This window comes from Rhincodon typus, chromosome 17, assembly GCF_021869965.1.
Source record: "Rhincodon typus isolate 14 chromosome 17, sRhiTyp1.1, whole genome shotgun sequence".
Classification (NCBI taxonomy): domain Eukaryota; kingdom Metazoa; phylum Chordata; class Chondrichthyes; order Orectolobiformes; family Rhincodontidae; genus Rhincodon; species Rhincodon typus.
Window position 1 is genome coordinate 48,599,044 of NC_063348.1, and position 18,859 is coordinate 48,617,902.

General features: G+C 42.8%; 1 protein-coding gene across 1 annotated transcript in view; it reads right to left on the reverse strand.

Annotated features, from left to right (window-relative positions):
* cstpp1 (centriolar satellite-associated tubulin polyglutamylase complex regulator 1) overlaps nt 1–18,859 on the reverse strand; it is a gene marked incomplete at its 5' end in the record, with an annotated part of 285,279 nt that overhangs the window by 52,436 nt on the left and 213,984 nt on the right. The window lies entirely within an intron of this gene.

Genomic DNA, 18,859 nt, shown 5'->3' on the forward strand with positions numbered 1-18,859 from the left:
TGATGTCACCGAACTATTTGGCACCAAGTGCACCCTATTATCAATGCAATGTTCATTGGCTAGAAAGATTCAAAAAAAGATACCCCTAGAAACGGGGTACATCAACTAATACTCAGGGTTAGGGAACAGTCCTCATCAAGTGGCTGTGCTCACCAGGCTGTTGTCTTCTTCAGATGGAAGATGGACAAAAAGGAGAAAGAAGACCCTTTTGCAAGCCACAGATGACTCACTTTTTGGGTTTTTGTGTCTTAAAGCAGTGTATATTTGTTGTAACTAATTTAAGAGTTATTTAAATACCAGCCACTGCTTGTCTATTGTTACACATTCCATATATTTCAGCAATCCTCCAGAACCAACATGTCCCGCATACCTTCAAAGCTTCCTTTGCTGAGATCCTGGTTTTGGATTGAACAACTTCATTTTCAAGCTTAATGGATATTTCTAATATATTATGGTTACTCTTCCCTAAAGATTATTTTACAGGAAGATTAGTCCCTTCTCATTCCATTTTAGATTTTTAAAAAGCCTGCTTCCATTTAGTCCTCAATACAATATTCAAAACATCACCTTGTACACATGTACCAGAAATTTATTCCACAGCACCAATGCTCATTAGATTTGCCCAGCAAAAAAGATTGACACCCACCATGATTACAACATAAGCCTTGTTACATGAGCTGCTGACTCATACTGTGCCCTAAATTTCCATATTGTTTGGTGGCCCTATCAACAACAGCTACCAATGTGCTGAGTCTTGCTGTTCTTAGCTCCATTCAAACAGATCCTACAATCTTGTTCACTTACTCTAAGGTTCACTTGCATAAACATGCCAATTGTGGGCCGCTGGAATAGATTCTCTCTGATGCTGACTCAGTGACTTTGGCAGAGATATGAAGTCTGGAGAGACTGAAGAATTTCCCTGAACAGAATATAATGTTGACGATTGCAGGATTGTCTCTAATGGTTTCCTTGAGCATTGCAACAAAAAAGATATTGAAGAGACAGGAAATCACAACAGCCTTTTTTGCAATGATCAGTACAAACAACACAAGGACACCTTAAAAGGAAGCCTAATACTCTATTCTTGGATAGACACTGCATCCAGCCAGCCTATGTGGAGGCAAGCATTAAATTGCAGCATCTGTTGAGTGTCACTTATGCCAAAATGGCAACATCTGATTTGTCCAATGGTAGGCCAGAGATGCCACATCCTCAGACGTTTCTCTAAGCACCAATGACAACTTGAGTGAGGTTGTAGACTTGCTCACCGAGCTAGTGTGTTTGGGTGTAGACGTTTCATCATCTTGCAAGACAACATCGTCAATGTGCCTCCGGTGAAGTGTTGGTGTTCTGTCCCGCTTGTTATTTCCATGTCTCGGTTTGCTGGAGTGGTTGGCATCACTTCCAGTTCTGTTTTTCAGTGGTTTGTATATCGGGTCCAGTTCAATGTGTTTGTTGATGGAGTTCCGGTTAGAATGCCAGGCCTCCAGGAATTCCCTGGCATGTCCCTGTTTGGCTTGTGCTATTATGGATATGTTGTCCCAGCCGAATTTGTGTCCTTCTTTGTCCGTGTGTATTGAGACAAATGAGAATTGGCCATGCCTCTTGGTGGCTAGTTGGTGTTCATGCATCCTTATTGTCAGTTTTCTTCCAGTTTGGCTTATGTAACATTTTTCACAGTCCTTGCATGGTATTTTGTATATTACGTTAGTTTTATTGGTTGTGGGCATGGAATCCTTTACGTACATCAGTAGCTGTTACAGGGTGGTTGTTGGTTTGCGGGCTACCCTAATACCCAGGGGTCTGAGTAGTCTTGTGGTCATCTCTGATATGTTTCTAATGTACGGTAGGGTGACTAGTGTGTCTGGCCGTGTTGTGTCTTCCTGTTGTGGTCTGTTGCGGATTGTGCCTTTTGGGTATCCGTTCCTTTTAAAAACTCCGTATAAGTGTTCCTGTTCTGTTTTGTGCAATTCTGGATTGCTGTAGTGCGTTATGGCCCATTTGAATAATGTCCTGATGCAGCTCCGTTTATCGGTGTTGGGGTGGTCGCTGGAGTAATTAAGTATCTGGTCCGTATGTGTGGTCTTTCTGTATACGCTAGTTTGGAATTCCCCGTTATTCTTACATTCTACCATTATGTCTAGGAAGGGTAGTCAGTGACTGTTTTCATCTTCTTTTGTGAATTTTATCCTGGTGAGGATGTTGTTTATGTGTCGGTGGGTTTCTTCTAGTCTTGTGCGTTTAATAATCATGAAGGTGTCATCTACATAGTGAACCCAGAGTTTGGGTTGTATAGTGGGGAGCGCTGTTCATTCTAACCTTTGCACTACCGCTTCTGCAATCAGTCCTGATATTGGGGATTTCATTGGTGTCCCATTGATTTGTTTGAATATATGGCCGTTGAAGGTGAATTGGGTAGTGAGGCACAGATACAGCAGTTTCAGGGTGCTGTCCTTGTCGATGCTGTTGGTCTCATGAGGTGCTTCCCTTCCTGATTTGTCCAGCAGTGTGGTAATTGTCTCTTTGGCCAGGTCAATGTTTATGGATGTAAAAAGTGCTGTTACATTGAAGAATATCATTATCTTGTCCTCTTCTATTCTGATGTCCTTGATGATGTTGAGGAGTTCATGGGAGGAGTGGATGGGGACTCGTGGAGGCCTGGCATTCCAACCGGAACTCCATCAACAAACGCATTGAACTGGACCTGATATACAAACCACTGAAAAACAGAACCGGAAGTAATGCCAACCACCCCAGCAAACCGAGGCATATAAATAACAATGGGACAGAACACCAATGCTTCACCAGAGGCGCAATGGCAATGTTACCTAGCAGGGGTCACGAAACATCTACAACCAAACACACCAGCTCGATGAGCAAGTCTATAACCTCATCCACAACCCGAGCTACAAATCTTCTCAAAACCTTTAGACAACTTGAAGATGATGAAGTCCCCAGTTGTTATAAAGGAGAGGTTGAGCCCCCTCTGAGAACTAAAACTAAAGCACCCAAAGGGGAGCACCTCACCTAGGCCATGTCAGAGTGCAGTTAAGAGTCAACCACATTGTTGTGGGTCTGGAGTCACATGTAGGCCAGACCAGGTGAGGATGGCAGATTTCATTCCCTGAAGGACATCAGTGAACCAGAGGGGTTTTTCTATCAATAGTTATCAGTAGATTCTTAACTCCAGATTATTATTGAATTTAAATTTCACCATCTGCCCTGGCAGAATTCAAACCCAGTTCCCCAGAACATTAGCTGAATTCCTGATTAATAATCTAGCGATAATACCACTCGGACATCGCATCCCCTTCTCCTTTTTATCAGATTTGTGAATGACTTATGTTCTTTACAAGGTTGGCATAACTTTGTTTCTTCTAAATTCACAACACCTAGAAATAAATCCTAGTGCTTTATTAGAATTTTTAATTGCTTTGCTGACCTTCAATTCTGTTTTTAATGATTTTTTCATCTACATCCGTAGATCCCTGTGGTCCTCTACCTCAATTAGTTGTTTACTTTCCAAGGTGTAGGTAGGAGGGGAAACAGAAATGCCAAAGTGCATCACTTCAGTCATCTGCGCTAATTTGTTGGTTAACAGCCCAGTCTGCAATTTTTCTAGTGTCTTCTTATACTATGTTGCATTGTTAGTGTGTAATACAGTTTGATATTGACTGCAAATTTTGATATTGAATTCATTATTTCTAAGTCCAAGTCATTAATGTGAGTTATGAATAACAGCAGTACTAGCACTCTTCCTTGTTTAACACCAGTTTCTATCTTCCACCAACCTGAATAAATACCCTTTAGCCCTACTCGCTGCTTTCTTATTTTGTTAGCCAAATGTTCTATCTATTCACCTTTTTGTTTTCCTGCTGTACGTGTCACCTCGTTATCTTAAGATATAAAATCAGTTCATCTCCTTATGCAGCAAACCAGGACTGCATCAGGCTGATAACTGGCAAAATAACATTCCCAACAATAAAGAATGTAACCATTGCTTGTTGACATTAAATGGCATTACAATCTCCTGTTATCAACATCCTAGAGGTCATCAGTGATTAGAAACTGAACTGGCCTACCCATATAAATACTATGGCCACAAAAGCAAGTCAGAGGCTAGGAATCTTGCAGTGAGTATCTCACCTCCCGACTTCCAAATCCTGACCATCATCTACAAAGCACAGGTCAAGTATGTGACAGAATACCCTTCACTTGCCTGGATCACGGCAGCTCCAACAATATTGAGGGCCCAGTACAGAAGTGCAGTGTTGGTCTGAGGAAATATGAGGGCTTCTATGGGTCTGGTTAGAGTTGGTGGACTGGTCCACATTCAAGAACTCAGCGGCCAACCTAAATGAGTATGCCACTACCATTACAGTAAGCATAAAGAAGACTGCGTGCAAAAGAAATTAATCCGAACATTGGCCAACTGGAGACCATGGATGAATCAGGAGATCCACACCCTACTGAAGTCCAGGTCTGAGGCATTCAAGTCAGGCGACCCTGACCTATACAGGAAGTCCAGGTATGACCTTCACAAAGCCATCAGGGACTCCAAGAGGCAATACCAAACTAAGCTTCAGAGCCAGACTAACCACATGAACACCCATCGTTTGTGGCAAGGCTTACATGTCACAACGGGCTACAAAGTGAAGTCGAACAGAATCGTGGGCAACAGTACATCCTCGTACAATGAGATCATTGCATTTTACAGAAACATTTTACAAAAAGGCAGTGAAACGGTATCACCTGTCCCATCAGCCTCAGATGCACCTGTACCCTCGGTCACCACCACAGACGTTACATCGGCCTTCTTAAGGGAGAACCCATGGAAAGTGATCGGCCTGGATGGAGTCCCCAGCCACGCACTCAGATCCTGTGCGGTCCAGCTGGGTGGGAGTATTCACAGACATCTTTAACCTCTCATTACTACACCTGCTTCAAGAAGATCATCAACATGACAGTGCCAAAGAAAAATCAAGCAATGTATCTCAATGACTACTGCCCGATAGCTCTGAAATCCATAATTATGAAATTCATTTGGAGGTTGGTTATGGCTCACATCAACTCCAGCCTCCCAGATTGCCTTGATCCCTTGCAATTCACCTACCAGCAGATGCCGTATCCTACACTCATCCCAGGAACATCTGGACAACAAGGATACTTACGTTAGGCTCCTACTTATTGATTACAGCTCCACCTTCAACACCATACTTCTGAACAAACTCATCTCCAGACTGTGGGATCTAGGTCTCTGCTCCCCGCTCTGTATCTAGATTGTCAACTTCCTGACCGACAGTCCACAATCAGTAAGGATAGGTGACAACATCTCCTCCACAATAATCCTCAACACTAGTGCCCCACAAGGCTGTGTACTCAGCTCCCTACTATACTTGTTATACACTCACGACTGTGTGACCAAAATCAACCTCAACTCCATTTACAAGTTTGTTGATGACACCACCGTTATAAGTTGGATCTCAAACAACGATGAGATGGAGTGCAGGAAAGAGGCGGAGTGCTTAGCGGCATGGTGTAAAGACAACAATCTCTCCATCAACATCAGCAAACTGAAGGAGCTGGTCATTGACTTCAGGAAATGGAGTGGAGGGCATGCCCCAATCTACATCAATGAGGCTGAGGTGGAGATGGTCGAAAGCGTCAAACTCCTGGGAGTGACAATCACCAACAATCTGTCCTCGTCCACACACATTGATGCTATGGTCAAGAAAGCACAGCAAAGCATCAATTTCCTGAGGAGGCTAAGGAAATTCAGCACGTCCATAAAGACTGTTACAAATTTTTATAGATGCACCATAGAAAACATCCTATCTGGATGTGTCACAGCGTGGTATGTATGGCAACTGCCCTTCCCAAGACTGAAAGAAACTACAGACAGTTGTAAGCATAGCCCAGTCCATCATGCAAATGAGTTTCCCATTTGCTGACCTCATCTATACTTGCCATGCCATTGGGAAAGCAACCAACATAATCAAAGATCCCTCCCACTCCGGTTATACTCTTTCCCACCCTCTTGCATCGGGCAGAAGATCTAAAAGTTTGTATGCATATACGAACAGATTCAAGTGTAGCTTCTTCCCTGCTGTTATCAGACTTTTAAATGGACCTATTTAATATTAATGTTGATTTCTTTTTGCACCTTAGCAATGTTGTAACATTGTATCCTGTACTCTGTTCTGTTACCCTGATGCACTCGTATAGTGCGATTTGCCTATAGCACATAAGATGACAAATTTTGCTGTACTTCGGTGTGTCTGATGGTAATAAATCAAATCAAATCAAAAGAAAGCTCAACTCCATCCAGGATTGATACCCCACTCACAACTTCAACATTCACTCCCTTCACCACCAATGCATGATGATAGCAGCTTGTCCCATCTACAAGATGTACTGCAATAATATACTTTGGTTCCTTCAACAGTACCATCTGAATCCACAAGCCCTACTAACTAGCAGGACAACGGCAGCAGGTGCATGGGAACACTGCCATCGGCAAGTTCCCCATCAAAAGACACACCATCCTTAGTTGGAGCAAATTGCTGTTGCTTCATTGTCACTGGGTCAAAATCCTGAAACTCCCTTTCGAACAGTACTGTGGCTATCCCTACACATCAAGGGCTGCAGCGGTTCAAGAAGACAGCACCACCTTCACCAGGGCAATTAAGGCTGCACAGTAAATCTAACATAGCCAGAAATACCCTCAACACATGAACAAATTAAAATAAAAAGATGCGCTTGATCTAAACTAAGAGTATATATTATTCCAGATTCTCTGACGTGTATCCTTTTTTAAAAAAATCTTTCATGGGCTGTGGGTCTCACTGGCTGGGCAAGCATTTGCTGCCCATTCCTAGTTGCCCTTGAAAAGTTGGTGTGAGCTGTCTTCTTCAACCACTGCAGTCCATGTAGTGCAGGTATACCTGTAGTACTATTGGGAAGGAAATTTCAGGATTTTTACATACTGACAGTGAAGGATTGGCAATATAGTTCTTGGTATGGATAGTTTGCAGTTTAGAGGGGATCTTGCAGGTGGTGGTGTTTCCATGCATCTACTGCCCTTGTCCTTCAAGGTGGTAAAGTTCACAGGTTTTGACATTGTTATCGAAGGAGCCTGGGTGAGTTGGAATGTGGTATGTTATTATTCCTGTGATGTCCTTCTGATTGAGCCCAGTAGGGGTCAACAAATGACTACAAAAGACAAGGTCTTATGCACCCTCTTCGAAATGTGAATAAGACCCACACTCACTTGTCTCACTGCCGAAACCCAGGGATAGAGGTTTTAAATCTCATCTTGGATTGGCAATGAAATGTTTAAAGACAGACTACTTCTACTTCTACTTCTGTGTTATAAATTCTGCACAATTCATGTGTTAATGTTAAATATAACTTAATAACTTAGTTTTAAATCTAATGCACAACCATTTGACACAGTATCCATTATACTGGGAGACAGTACCAAGCCAACAACACCAAGATCTTCGTGCATAATTTGATGATTAGATTGCATTCATTATCGTTATTATGAAAAACAAAGAGTACAGTGAAAGATTACTTCTGATTGATCCAGCCTATTGGCAGAGATCAACACAGATCAAAAGACAGCAGGGTACTTTGGAACTGCAGCAGAGAAGGCTTAAATATGCATTACTGAGGAAAAAAATACGTCAAAGAATTCCATCTTGCACTCATCAGGACAGATGCCAGAATGGAAATTTCAAAGAGAGCAACAATTTACACTTTAGGAGATAAAGGTGTTGATTGGTTGGCAAGACAGCTCTGACAGGTCATGGTATTGGCATGGAGAATGCACCAGGGAACTACTCTCCCCAGGTAACAAGGTGTAGAGCTGGATGAACACAGCAGGCCAAGCAGCATCTGAGGAGCAGGAAGGCTGACGTTTCGGGCCTAGACCCTGTTGTGTTCATCCAGCTCTACACCTTGTTATCTCAGATTCTCCAGCATCTGCAGTTCCTACTACTCTCCCCAGGTGTTTGTTTAATTCAAAACTGCCTGGAAATGTCCCTTTTTCCAGAAGATGACAGATCCCTCAGTATGAATATGTGTAGCTTCCAATAAGCATCAGTAAGTCTCATTTCAAGTTCAACTGATAATATTAACTTGCTCGTTGTGTAGCCATTAGCGCACTCAGGACTTTCTGGCAAGTGTTGCCCAATTGTGGAATCACATCTAAATTTAAATATTACATTTTGAGTTTGGCAAGAACGGGCTGGTTGAGTACAATCAATGATCATGACAATCGTAGCCCTGCTCCTACTGCTGTCCATCCCAAGTCACATCTCACTCCGTTACAGTTCCACATCATAACATGCGCTTGGTGATATGAGGCCAGATCTTCAACTACCCAGCAGGGCATTCTGTACCTACTCTATATCCAGTCAGATCATGCTGTAGGTCACAGCTTCACCCAGAACAATCAAGATGCGTCTGTATTTGATGCAACTGAAGAAGGCAATTGGCCGTGGAAGGGGGGAAGGTGGAAGACTACTGCTTTGTGACAGGAGTAATTTGAGATATCTTTTAAAAGGGAAAGAAGCAGAAGCAAGCTGAAATAAAAACAAAAGTGCTGGAGAAACTCTGCAGGTCTAGAATAACAGAATTAGCATTTTGAATCCAGTACAACTTTTCTTCTTGAGTTCCTAAAAGTGACAGTCATATCACTCTTGGAATGTTAACTCTGTTTCTCTCCCCACAGATGCTGCCAAACCTGCTGTGTTTCTCTGACTGTTTTTATTTCGAATACCGGCATTCACAGTGTTTGCTTTTACAAAAGAAAGCAAAGCCTGGGCCAGGCAAGAGACTGTTCTGGGATGAGGAGAGAGAATGTGGATAAACAAGAAGCAGAGGAATGAGTAAGTGTGGAGTTTTATTTTGGGTGGAGGGAGATGATAGACAGTCAGGTCAGGAGTTTTGCTGCTAATAGTAGCAACTCTCCAGCTCCCTGTGCCGCATGTTATAAGCAGAAGAGAAACTTTTAAGAATACAAAGGACCTCAACATCTCCTTAGTCAATCTTTAACTCACTCTGAGTGCTTCATTCATGTGAAGTCCCAAAGTTGTCCTGACCTTGAAAATCTTAAGTACAGCACAGAAGCAGCAAAACGATGAATGATTTCATAAAAGCACTTGTATTATAATTTCAAAGTATTACAAGTTTCCACTAAATAAGATTAGCTATGAATATCCCTGTAGGTATAATCATTTTCCATCAAAGCCCTGTACTGAAAGGTATTGGAAAATATGAACATATGAATTAGGAATAGAAATGGGCCTTTCGGCGACTTGAGTTTGCTCTGCCATTCGGTAAGATCATGACTGATCTGACTGCGGCCTCAACTCTACTTTCTTATTTCCTCAAACCTTTAGCTCTCTTGTAAATCAAATCTAACTTTGCCCTTAAAATATTTAATGTTCCAGCCTCCTGTGGCCTCTGAGGAAAAGAATTTCACAGATTAATGAACCTCAGAAAGAAGAAATTTCTCCTCATCTCCACCTTAAATGAGACACTCCATATTTTTAAACTGTGTGCCCTACTTCTAGCCATAAAGGGAACATCCTTTCAGCATCCATTCTGTCAAATCCCCTTTATCTTTTGAACTCCAGTGGATACAGGCAGAGCGTCTCCAACCTTTCCTCATGGGATACCCCTTCATTCTAGTAATCAGTCACTTGAACCTTCTCTGACCTGCTTTGAATGCAATAACATTCCTTTTCCAAGAAGGAGACCAAAATCTAAAACATAAATATGTCACATGGGTCACATAGTACAGAAGAATGAACTTTTATTACAGTTCACGTACATTGGAATTGCTTGTCTGAACTCAAACTAAGCAATTTGGAAGCACTGTAGCATGCTTCTCTTAGTGTGTCACGTTGCAGGAAGACAGAGTTTAGATGGAGACTGAGAGCTTTATACCATGACGTGACATGCCATGATATGGTGATGACATCATGAGCATATGCCTTAAATGTATATCGCATATCTGCTGCAAGACACAACACAGTTTACACTTGGGAACCCATCAAAAATAATAAACTTGCAGGAACGTGACTTTGACTTCTTTTTGCTGTGGCATAGTTTGTGGAAGTCCTGAGGTTTGATATTAGATTCCTGCTGTTTCCATTCAGGGAGGGCTGAGATTTGGCCACACATTTACAGCAGGATACAGATAGACTGGAGACTTGGGCAGAGAAATGGTGGATGGAGTTTAATCCGGATAAATGTGAGGTGATGCATTTTGGAAGATCTAATGCTGGAGGGAAGTACACAGTAAATGACAGAACCCTTTAGTAGCATTAACATACAGAGAGATCTAGGCATACAAGTCCATGGATCCCTGAAAATGGGAACACAAGTGGATAAGGTGGTCAAGAAGGCATATGGCATGCTTGTCTTCATTGGTTGAGACATAAGAGTATAAACATTGGCAAGTCATATTGTACTGTACAAAACTTTAGTTAGGTCACATTTGGAATATTGTGTACAGTTCTGGTTGCCACACCACCAAAAGAATGTGGAGGCTTTGGAGAGGGTACAGAAACTGTTTACCAGAATGTTGCCTGACTTGGAGAGTACTAGCTGTGAGGAGAGATTGAACAATGTTAGTTTTTCTCACTTTAACATCAAAGGATGAGGGGGCGATCTGATCGAAGTTTACAAAATTATGAGAGGCATGGATAAAATGGACAGTCCAAATCGTTTTCTCAGAGTTGAAATGTCAATTACTCGGGGACATAGATCTAAAGTAAAAGGGGGTAAGTTTAAAGGAGATGTAAAAGGCAAGTTTATTTACACAGTTCCTGGAATGCGCTGCCAGAGGGGGTGTGGGAGGCAGATACAATAGTAACAATTAAAAGGCATCTTGACAGATATATGAATAGGCAGGGAATAGAGGCATACAGACAGCGTAGGAGTGACAGTGGGGCTCTCTACAGAAGACCCGACTCTACCATAGATTCTCGGGGAACACTTCCGATCCCCCCTCCCAGGGCCTGCCTGCTTTGTCTTGGTAATTCACCCATACTTACATCAAATTTGGAAGCAACATTGCTCACCCATTCACGGACCTTGCTGCCGTACTAGCAGTGGCCATCACTCCTGGTGGCACTGCTGGTACTGGAGAGCATCTAGTCCCTCATTGACTGGCAGCCAGAGACGAGCAGCTCCTCAAAGCAGGACTTCATAGAGCTGAGAGGTGAAAGTCCCACCTCAATTTAATAAATGGCCGATTGGCGACTTTGGCAACATATTAAATCTAGCTGAATGAGTCTAGTAATTATAGTGAGAGTCTCACTCAGTGCCTACCCAGCAACAGCCTAATAACTTAAGTATTACCATACCTATAGACATAATTATTGCTTAGCATCAGCAACAAATTTCATATTCAAGCAAAACTAAAGTATTTTTTATTGTATGATTAATATTTATACAGCAGAAATACCGGTATGAATTAAAGGGAATTTTTGTACTGAAGGAGTCAACAATGGTGGCCCAGAAATAAAAAGGTTGTGAATCCATGGCTTAGGCTGTAAGTTTTCATCAGGATTCTTCAATCTGATTGATAAAGAAAACATATGTGAGTCAGCAGCCTACTTGATTCAAGCGGCGGGAATGGTGAGAGCGCGAGCTAGGAGGTGAACTAATGTATTCGGGCATTGTCTAAACCTGAAACACTACGCATGCATGATCCTCCCCCTCTAACAAAAAAATAAGTCTGTGTGGAGGGCTGGTAAGGTAAGGTAAATTTTTTTTTTCTTTATTGTTTTGGCAATCTAGAGTAGAGGGAATTTTTTTTTCTTTTTTTTTGCATTTTTTGGGCGGGAAGCTGTCGGAGGGCAGCAAGTTTCAACAAATTTAATTAACTCATTATAATAAATTATATAAATTAATAAAGTAATTAACTAAGTAGAAATGGCTGGACAGATGATGTGTTGTAGCTGTATGATGTGGCTGATCCCATTGCAAACTGCAATGACCACAACTGCAGCAAGTGTTAGTTGCTCGAGAAGCTTCGGCTCGGAGTTGATGAGCTGGAATCGGAGCTTCAAACACTGCGGCACATCCGGGAGGCAGAGAAGTACCTGGACGATTTGTTTCAGGAGGCAGTCACACCCGGTAGATTAATTCAAATTTGGTCAGTGGCCAGGGACAGCAGGGTGTTACTGTAAGCAAGGCAGGTCGAGAGTCCCTGCAGTCAGGAACAGAGGAGCCTCAGCTCTTGATCTTGTCCAACAGGTACGAGGTACTTGCTCCCTGTGTGGATGAGGAAAAGGGCTGCAGGGAGGATGAGCCAACTGACCACTGCACCATGGTACGGGAGGCCATTCAAGAGGAGGAAGCAAAAAGACAGGTGGCAGTTGTAGGGGATTCTATAATCAGGGGAATAGATAGTATCCTTTGTAAGCAGGATTGAGAGTCCCGCATGGTGTGTTGCCTGCCGGTGCCAGGTTAAGGGATATCTCTGACTGGCTTGAAAAGATATTGGAGCTGGAGGGGGAGGATCCAGTTGTTGTGGTCCACGCCGGAACAAACAACATAGGCAAGACTAGGAAAGAGGACCTGTTCAGAGATTATCAGGAGCTAGGAACCAAATTAAAGAACAGGTCCTCAAGAGTTATAATCTTCGGATTACTGCCCCAGCCACGTGCTAATTGGCATGGGGACATGAGAATAAGGGAAGTAAACACGTGGCTAAAAGAGTGGTGTGGGAGAGAGGGGTTCTTTTTCATGGGGCACTGGTATCAGTATTGGAACAGGAGGGATCTGAACCACTGGGACGGTCTCCACCTGAATCGAGCTGGGACCAATGTTCTAGCAAAAAGGGTAAATAGGTTGGTCAACAGGACTTTAAACTAGAAAGTGGGGGAGAAGGGAATGGTGAAACTTGCCCCAGTGGGAAACAAAGCAGCAGGTTAACATCTTTAGTGGTGGATTCAACTATGTGGAAAAATATGAAAGAAATGACGGGGAAGGAGAACTCAGGAGAGGTTCTTAAAGTCTCCAGCACAGACACAAATAGGACAGTGTTTGGAAAAGGCTAGCAATCAAACACTGGAAAAATAAATGAAAATGAGAAGAGGGAGGGTTAATACAAGACTGAAGGTGTTATATCTGAATGCACGCAGTATAAGGAACAAGGTAAATGAGCTTGTGGTGCAGATCGAAACTGGCAGGTATGACGTGGTAGGCATCATAGAGACGTGGCTGCAAGCGGATCAGGATTGGGAACTGCATTGAACATCCTACCGAAAAGATAGGCAGGTGGGCAGAGGGGTTGGGGTTGCCTCATTAGTGAGAAATGAAATTAAATCAATAGGAAGAAATGAAGTTGGGTCAGATGGTGAAGAATCTGTGTGGGTAGAATTGAGGAACCCCAAAAGTTAAAAACACCATAGTTGGGGTTGTATATAGGCCTCCAAACAGTAGTCAGGAGCTGGGATGCAAGATACACCAGGATATAGACAAGGTCTGTAAGAAAGGCAAAGTCACAGGGGATTTCAATTTGCAGGTGGGCTGGGAAAATCATGTTGGTAGTGGATTGCAAGAAAAGGAGTTTGTGGAATGTCTACGAGATGGCTTTTTGGAGCAGCTCCTAGTACAGCCTACAAGGGAACAGGCAATACTGGATTTAGTGCTGTGAAATGAGGCAGACTTGATAAGGGAGCTTAAGGTAAAGGAACCCTTAGGAGGCAGTGATCATAAGATGACAGAATTTACTCTGCAATTTGAGAGGGAGAAGATAGAATCAGAGGTAATGGTATTACAGCTGAATAAAGGAGACTACAGAGGTATGAGGGAGGAGCTGGGCAGAATTGACTTGAAGAGGAGCCTAGCAGGAAAGACAGTGGAACAGCAATGGCAGGAGTTTCTGGGAGTAATTCAGAAAACACAGCAAAACTTCATCCCTAGGAAAAAGAAGCATGGTACAGGGAGGATGAAGCAACCATGGCTGACTAGGGAAGTCAGGGATAGCATAAAAGCAAAAGAGAAAGCATATAATGTGGCGAAGGGCAGTGGGAAACCAGAGGATTGGGAAGCTTACAAAGACCAACGGAGGGCAACAAAAAAAAATAAGGAGGGAGAAGATTAAATATGAGGGCAAGCTAGCCAGCAATATAAATGAAGACTGTAAGAGTTTCTTTAGGTAGAAAAAGGGCAAAAGAGAGGCAAAAGTGGACATTGGACCACTGGAAAATGCTGGTGGAGAGATAGTAGTGGGGAACAAGGAAATGGCTGAGGAACTGAATAATTACTTCGCTTCAGTCTTTACGGTGGAAGACACGAGTAATATCGCAAAAATTCAAGAGAGCTGGGGGAACAACTGAGTATGGTGGCCATCACCAAGGAAAAGTTGCAAGTAAAACTAAATGGCCGGAAGGTGGATAAACAACCAGGACCAGATGGACTACACCCCAGAGTTCTAAAGGGGATAGCTGAAGAGATAGTGGAAGCGTTAGTGGTGATCTTTCAGGAATCGCTAGAGTCAGGGAGGGTCCCAGAGGACTGGAAAATTGCTAATGTGACACCCCTGTTTAAAAAGGGAGTAAGGCAAAAGATGGAAAATTACAGGCCGATTAGCCTAACCTTGGTCGTGGGTAAGATTTTGGAGTCCATTGTAAAGGATGAGAGTTCTGAATATTTGGAAGTGTATAGTAAAATAGGGCAAAGTCAGCATGGTTTCATCAAGGGAGGTCATGCCTGACAAATCTACTAGAATTCTTTGAGGAAGTAACGAGCAGGGTAGACCAAGGCGAGCCAATGGATGTTATCTACCTGGACTTCAAGAAGGCCTTTGACTAGGTGCCACACAGGAGGCTGCTGAGTAAGATAAGCGCCCATGGTGTTAGAGGCAAGGTGCTAGCATGAATAGAAGATTTGCTGTCTGGCAGAAAGCAGAGAGTGGAGATAAAAGGGTCTTTCTCAGGATGGCAGCCGGTGACAAGTGGTGTTCCACAAGGGTCAGTTGGGACCACAACTTTTCATTTTATACATTAATAATCTAGATGAAGGAACTGTGGGTATTCTGGCTAAGTTTGCAGATGATACAAAGATAGGTGGAGGGACAGGTAGTATTGAGGAGGTGGGGAGGCTGCAGAAGGATTTGGACATGTTAGGAGAGTGGGCAAAGAAGTGGCAGATGGAGTACAACGTGGGAAAGTGTGAGGTCATGCACTTTGGTAAGAAGAATAAAAGCATGGACTATTTTCTAAATGGGGAGAAAATTCAGAAGTCTGAAGTACAAAGAGACTTGAGAGTTCTAATCCTGGATTCTCTCAAGGTAAACTTGCAGGTTGAGTCAGTAGTCAGGAAGGCAAATGCAATGTTGGCATTTATTTTGAGAGGACTTGAATATAAAAGCAGGGATGTACTAGTGAGGCTTTATAAGGCTCTGGTCAGGCCACATTTGGAGTATTGTGTGCATTTTTGGGCCCCATATCTCAGGAAGGATGTACTGGCCCTAGAGCGGGTTCAAAGGAGGTTCATGAGAATGGTCCCAGGAATGGAAAGCTTAACATATGAGGAATGTTTGAGGACTCTAGGGCTATACTCATTGGAGTTTAGAAAGATGAGGGGAGATCTAATTGAAACTTTCGGAATACTAAATGGCCAGGACTAAGTGGATGTTGGGAAGATGCTTCCATTGGTAGGAGAGTCTAGGACCCAAGCGCACAGCGTTAGAGTAAAGGCAAGACCTTTTAGAATGGAGATAAGGAGAAACTTCTTCAGCCAGAGAGTGGTGAATCTATGGAATTCAGTGCCACAGAAGTGGAAGCCAGGTCATTGAGTACATTTAAGACTGAGATAGATAGGTTCTTGATTATCAAGGGGATCAAGGGTTATGGGGAGAAAGCAGGAGAATGGGGTTGAGGAACTTATCAGCCATGATTGAATGGCGGAGCAGACTCGATGGGCCGAATGGCCTAATTTCTGCTCCTATGTTTTATGGTCTTATACAGTTGTGTGCCCTATTGACACGAGTCCCCCTGTAAAGGGGTTTCCTGCTGTCTAATGATCTTGCTCCAAGTGTGAATCGAGGGAAAGTCTCAGTCAAGTACCCATCATCCGCCATTAACCATTAAACCTGGGCCGACACACCACTACCGAAGTGTAACAGATGTGAGATAATCTTGGAGCAGGTGCAGTGATATATTAAAAATTGGATAAAATAAAGCAAATTCTGTAAAAGAGCAAGCAAAACTGCAGCAAAATGGAGAAGAGTTATCACAGGCTGTGTGGGTTCAAGAGCATGTTATGTGTGCTATTATAATTTCAAGCAGAATAATTCAACAACTTGCGTTACAGAAATCCACAATGTGCACTCTAACCAGGCAAAAGCAGCAGTAGACTGTAATTGGTCCGGACAGTTGTATTCCTCTCCAGATTTCCACCCACTCATTTCCCAAGTGTTTCTCTCTTACCCATAGACCTACACACCCACACAGTGCAGAGGAACTGCTGCAATCATAACAGTACCATTAGTATAGCACTAGAGATAGTTTTATTAATGGTAGGCACCTATGGCTCCAAGTAATACTGAGGAAAGCTTGATAAACAGTGCGGCATTGCAACTTTATGTTTTAAATCAAAAACACACTTTATAACTTCCAGCTTAACATTTAATTACCCAAAAGAGACACAGCTAAATTCAGAAATGAGGTATATTTCTTAATTGTTCCCTCCATTCCTTGAACTTAAGCCCTTTCATGTTATGTATTTGGCTCGTGATCTTAGATCTAAATATTAGATTATGTCAAACTTTCTCATTCTGTATTTGCTGCCGAGAGTCCCACAGCCTGCTGTCAGTATATGTTTCATGGGTGGTTTATGAATACCGTATTGAGATGAGCCATACCGTTTACACCTTACTGGGCAAGGTTAAGAAGCAGATGTGTGCTATATTTACCAACACTGCCACTAAACAGTTGGGGTTTTTCCAGTTTATTATAAAGCGATTGATGTCTCTCCACAACATAACTTGTTCCTGTTCTCACACGTCCTTTCCATCCCTTCAAAGAATAAATTATCCCATTTCTTATGCCGATCTGGTGCTTTGTAACACATCAGTCATGTTATCTTGGATTTCGTTTGTATGTCTAACCTAAAGGACCTACTTTTGTAGCTTTCTGTCTCACAAAGGATTTGCTTTTCCTTAAATTGCCGGGTGTCCATTATATATTGCGGGGGGGTGGGTGGGGTGTGCGCTACATGACCTTCATTTTAGTCCATTCTCTTTACACTCTTCTTTAATCCTGACTGCTATATTAATTCACCTTCTTACCTTAATGTCATGTTTCTGATATATCTCTTTTACTTTTTAACAGGATATGGGTGTCACTGGCAAGGCCAGCAGTTACTACCGATCTGTAATTACCGGTGAAGGCTGTGGAAAGCTGCTACCTTAAACCACTACAACCATGATACTCTCAGAGAGGGCTCTCCAAGATGTTATTCCAATGTCAGTAAAGGAAAGGTGACACAGTTCCAAATCAGGATGCTATGTGGTTTGGACAGCCACTTGTAGGTTGGTGATGTTTCGATGAATCTGTTACCCCTGTTCTTCTGGATGGCAGGGGTCTCAGGTCTGGAAAGTGCTGTTGAAGGAACTTTGGTGAGTTTCTGCAGTGTGTCTTGTAGGTGGTACACACTGCTGCCACAATACTAGGATATTCCCAGCATAATGCAGTTCTCCACTGCCATAATGGTCTCCAGATCCCGTTTATTCCAGAGTTCAGACAAGTATGATCTCATTCAGATTTCCGTCCCTCGCAAATGTTAGTGCCTGGTCATGGTCTTCAATTCAAGTGCACCTTTGTGGGTATGTGCATCCTTACTTCTACCTGATTTCTACAGTGAATTTTGAAGGTATACCCTTATCCCACATTTGGGAACAAGGGAACAGTAGATCTAGGAGTAGAAGTAGACTATATATGAGAAGGCGATGGTATATGTTGGGACGTCATGTTGTGGCTGTACAGGACATTGATTAGGCCACTTTTGGAATACTGCTTGCAGTTCTGGTCTCCATGCTATAGAAAACATGTTGTGAAACTTGAAAAGGTTCAGAAAAGATTTACAAGGATGCTGCCAGGGTTGGAGGGTTTGTGCTATAAGGGGAGGCTGAATAGGCTGGGGCTATTTTCCTTGGAGCACCAGAAGCTGAGGGGTGACCTTATAGAGGTTTATAAAATCATGAGGGGCGTGGATAGGATAAATAGACAAGGTCTTTTCCCCAGGGTGGGGGAGTCTAAAACTAGATGGCATAGGTTTGAAGTGAGGGGGGAAAGATTTAAAAGGGACCTAAGGGGCAACTTTTTCAAACAGAGGGTGGTGCATGGTGGAGGGCTGGTAGAATTACAATATTTAAAAGTCATCTGGATGGGTATATGAATAGGAAGGGTTCAGAGGGATATGGGCCAAATGCTAGAAAATGGGGACTGGATTTAATTAGGGTGCCTGGTCGGCATGGATAAGTTAGACCGAAGGGTCTGTTTCTGTGCTGTACATCTCTATTACTCAATGACTCAGTATTGGTATTGTTGCTTGACTAGTAATCCAGAGAAACAGGTAATGCTCTGGAGAACTGGGTTTGGTTCCCACCACAGCAGCCAATGGAATTTGCATTCAATAAAAATCTAATGGTAATCATGAAACCATTATCGATCATTGCAAAAAAGCCATCTAGTTCACTGAGATAGTAGGAACTGCAGATGCTGGAGAATCTGAGATAACAAGGTGTAGAGCTGGACGAACACAGCAGGCCAAGCAGCATCAGAGGAGTAGGAAGGCTGACGTTTCGGGCCTAGACCCTTCTTTCTGA